We start from the raw sequence: 4,890 nt of genomic DNA, 5'->3' as shown, positions 1-4,890 counted from the left end.
AAGACGGCATTGCCCTTCTACCGACTTCGTAGATGACGAGTTTATAATTTGCTATAGATCAACGACTTTGATTCGTTGACGATTTCAGATTTCACACTGAAAACTACGTTCAATAACATTCAATTAATTAATTAATTACGGATATATAATAAAAATGTAATTCCCCAATATATCATACTTTAATATAAACCAGCTCACGCCCGCGTTGATTTTGTGTATTTTAACAGTCTCTTGGGATATTGTAATCTGTATTTTAGGTAAAAAGTGCAAAAATACTCACCGCCTGGTTCTTCAGTTTACAATAAATAAGAATGCTTTATCACTAGTAGATATTTATTATAATATAACTTTTCCTCATTATGTTTTTCAATTGTATTATTATTCTCCACTTATCGTTGTTTAAATAAACATAGGTATTTATCAAATTGATAATATGTCACGAATAAGCCATTGGAAACAATTATAATAACAGTATTTATTTAGTTAGGATATCGCCATAAAGATATAAACATATGTATATTCCTATATATCATTGTCTCTCAATTCAGCGAACTTGTCAGGCTTAAGCTGTTAAGAAAATATATTTATATATATTATATGAAATAGTTAACGTATAAACTAAATTTGTACAATTTGAAGGAATTCATTTTTATTATTAAATACAATAATAATTTCGAGTATAAGTTGATATGTAGTATCTTTTGCAAAGGGTTTGAACAACACTAACCCTATCATATTTATAAGTTTAAAAATTTGTACAACTATAACTAAAAAACTGAAATTTTGGAAACATCACAGTATTGAAAGCTTTTATCAAAATTTGCCGGAAACGTTTAAAAATAATAATTGTCAACTATCATAGCGCCAGAAAACTTTATGTTTAAAATATACCAAAATAATGTTTTTTTAATAAATAAAGTTATCGTTCTTTCATTCGGTCTTGCGATGCTGAAACGTTTCAACTTATAGGAGGTCACGTACGCAAAAATGCTATTGACTTTAGGTACCTAAACTCATCTCTCTATTCAACTTTTCTTGCGAATTGAATTCCTGTGTGATGCCATCAAAAACATTACTTGTAAAAAAACAAAATTGCAACGTTGTTCCTCTACCGTAAAAAGTTGTGAGATACCTGTAATCCATACTTACGCTCTCTTTAATCGGCAGCTCATGTCCAAGCGTCGTGGTCAGCAACGAAGCATCTAGAGCAGACTATCTGTTTCTACCGGTTTCTGTCCAGCGCCTCTATTACGACAGTGTACAGTTTTCAGGACGATGAGTTGATGAGACTTTCACTTGACGGTACACCTGGTTGGTGAACGGCCACGTGATGTTTTGCCTTCTGTGTTACCTACCACGATCTGATTCTCCAAGTTCTCATCGCCTCTGCGCATTGTATGACCGAAATAAGATACGATTGGTAGATAGTGACCATATCAGTATTAGAAATCTTTTGTGTTTTAAATAAATACATTGACTTGGCCATCGTAGCAAACACAATATTCAATTACATTGTTTTGTGCGATTCAGGATTCTAACTTTATCCACAACGAAGTTAAAGGGGTCGAAAATGGCCTGAACTCAAGAAAAAGATAGTATGGCCCAGTTTCTTTTTTGCTCGACATGGCGAGCGCATCGCCTTGCCACCAAATTAACTGATATTATGAAACTTCTTTCACTCCTTGAAGGTCGTGTCTAGTACATTAAATATAATAATGACATAATGTCATTCAAATTATAATATTAAAATAAAGGTCATTTGTATTCACAGAGTAGAGCAAGATGTGACAGTGACTGTCTAATGATGATTTTTGTTTTTGCACAGTTACTCTAACAATTAAAATATTATTTGAAATTGCTTTTTCCAGGTATCCATGTCGATAATAATAATGATGAACGCCATCACGTGAGTTTTCCTTTTTATTTTTAACTTAATTTCATAAAAAATAAATTCTAGAAGAAGAAGAATTTGGGTTCCAAAAAGTTAACTTTATGTAAATTGCGTCATATCGCCTGCCAAATGTTGATTAATTCAATTTATTTTACTTATGCTATAAACAACACACTTGTTTCTACTAAATCTTAATATTAGCAACAAGGTAGGATTGGTAAAAGCAAAAGTAAATAATAATAGCAAATGATTAACACGTCTTGGCGTCTCTATGGAGCTGCTTTTCGAGTTCTAAAATATATTATTATTAGGTTATTTCTCAGCATATTCCTTTTCACATCTGTCTATGGTCTGGACGGCTCTGGTAGTTGGCTGAATAGTTTTTCAAACATGGGTCCTGGGTGAAAAATCTTGATTTGAGACCTAATATAGGTAATTTTCATCTAATAACTTTAACTACTAGTTACAGTGCATTTAATTGGGTTTGATTATGATGATATCTTCCAGATTGGTTGGTATAAAATTATCAATGTTCACTGAACCGAAAGTCTGACCCATACCTTAATATAGGAAAAAAACGTTATTATTTTCATTTATTACAAATTGTAATAGCCTTTACGCCTAGAAAACATATGTCAGTCAGCGAACATGAACATCTTTTAAATACATTGTCTATTCACTGAGACATCATGTACGATTACGATACTCCAACTTAAAACTTGTTGTAATATTTAAATTTCGCGCCTTTTGCTTCATTGACTTGATTTGTCTTTTATTTCAAGCCTGTTACTCGTTTGTTTTGTCTCTTTACTCTGTGAACTTTACTAGCCAATGTGTTGTTCTTTTTAAGCCAAATAAAGTTCAAGATATTTTCCACATATAAAACAACTTGTTTCCATTAAATCTTAACGAGACCAATAAATAATTCAAACCGAACCTAATGAAGGATATTTAACGCGTAGAGATGTTGGGTCTCTCTGCATCTTCTACCGCATTTACCATTCAGAAGAGTTATTCGGTCTAATACCCGCAGCTGAGTTTCATTATCGGACGTCAAGGCAAAATACAAAGTACCATCCGTATCACCTCGACAATTGAGCGTTTTCTAAGGCAGTTTTTGCCACGCACCACCACTATGTGGAACCAGCTGCCCACTGAAGTATTTCCGAACCAATTCGACTTAGGGTCCTTCAAGAAAACAGCGCACCAATTCTTAAAAGGCCGGCAACGCACTTGCGAGCCTTCTGGCGATGTGAGTGTCCATGGGCGGCGGTATCGCTTAACATCAGGTGAGCCTCTTGGCCGTTTGCCTCCTATTACATTAAAAAAAAAACATGAGAACGAACGTCCACTACATGTCCCAATGGAGCTCGTTATTGCGAATGTACCAGGGGGCATTGACAATTCCCTTGAGTAGTTTGTTCTGAAATCATTGGATTATTCGTGACTGCTACTGGTGCACTCAGTTGGCAACCATAGATGCATCAGGACTTTTTTATAGATTTTGATTTACGGTTACCTTTTCAATTCGCAGCCGTTCATGTTTCACGGCCACGGGCGAAGTTGGTGAATGCGGATCATATTACAACTGTTATGATGCGCCCCAGGATGATATAGGGTACTTATATAGTTTCTAAGTTAATTTTTAATATTATATTAGTGTATATGTCTTACATAAGTTATTGTTATTTCCAGAAGCACATCCGGATGTTTACACTACCTTCATGTCTGCTGTATAAATGTGCCTACCGATGATGAGGATTTAGAAATTTAAAACTTAATTTAATGAAATGTTTTAGGTAGCATAATGCTCACTAAACAATAGTTCATTTAATCTATAATTACATTTACAGCCAGTTTTAAAGGGCGATAAACTCTCCCTCTTTAAATCGCCATTTTAGTTTACAAGAGACGCGTTAATCTATAATAATTCTCATGAGACAGCGAAATATAGTGAAGTGTATTAAAGTGAACGGGATACAAAATGGTGTCTTTGTTCTGTGTTATGAAACATCTTGTTTATGTTCTAATATGTACAAAATTGACAAAAACTGCAGAAGACGAACTAAACATCAAAAGAAACTTTAACTCTGACAGGAATTACCGTCTTAAACGGGAATTAATTACAATATTCATATAAGACGTTGTCGTGGTTTTCAGCACCAGGTATCTATGCGAATTACAATATATTTCAATGAATGTTATTGAAATGTCATTACCTATAAAGAAAACAAAACTTGGAAGCTATACTGCCGTTGGAGCTTAAAATAAATATTATCAGTAGAATCCTTTTACCTAATATAGATTGTTTTTATTTCCGTATACTACACACAATTGACGTGGACAAACAACAATTTTATACCTTATATCTTCACGTCATTTTCCCGGTAGGCCGACGATCTTGCAAAAGTCCTGACAACTCTCTTGCTTCATCCACTTTCATGACATCCACCATGTATGCTCGAATATGGCTACTTTTAATTTGTACCTTCTCTTGTATTGTTTCGTTGTATATCCTACTTAAGTGCTCTCATTCATCCGTCAGGCCTTGTACAGGGTGACCTTGTGTCTGAGAGACATTTGACTCCTTTTATTTAGGAGGAAATGAAGGCGAGAGAGGACAAAATGGGCCTTCTTGCGAACGGCGGCTATGTGCTTTCGGAAAGACATGCCGCTATCGAGCGTGACTCCTAGATATTTAACGGACTTTTGCCATGGAATGGCTTGCCCGTATAGGGTTACCTCTGTCTTGAGGTGAAATTTATCCCTAGCGATAGCACCGGGGTTGCCCCTGGCAAAGAGAACTGCTACGCTTTTCTCGGGGTTTTTTTTGGAAGCCCCATTTCCGAAACCATTCGCCTAACGACGTGGTAGTGGTCTGGAGTCTGTCCACGATGACACCTCTATCTTTGTGGGTGGTATAGAGAGCGGTGTCATCGGCATAGAGGGCTAGCTCTACATTGGGAGCCCTAGGGATGTCGCCGGTATACAGCGTGAAC

General features: G+C 35.6%; 1 long non-coding RNA gene across 1 annotated transcript; it reads left to right on the top strand.

The window, feature by feature from the left end:
• The first annotated feature begins 954 nt into the window (after nucleotides 1-954).
• LOC123718368 lies at nucleotides 955-4,496 on the top strand. The gene is made up of 4 exons (XR_006755014.1): nucleotides 955-1,906; nucleotides 2,203-2,323; nucleotides 3,426-3,509; nucleotides 3,587-4,496. It is a non-coding gene; the product is annotated as an uncharacterized LOC123718368 (long non-coding RNA).
• The last annotated feature ends 394 nt before the right edge of the window (nucleotides 4,497-4,890 follow it).

Source organism: Pieris brassicae, chromosome W (genome assembly GCF_905147105.1).
Source record: "Pieris brassicae chromosome W, ilPieBrab1.1, whole genome shotgun sequence".
NCBI lineage: Eukaryota > Metazoa > Arthropoda > Insecta > Lepidoptera > Pieridae > Pieris > Pieris brassicae.
This window is presented reverse-complemented; position numbering and strand designations above follow the sequence as displayed.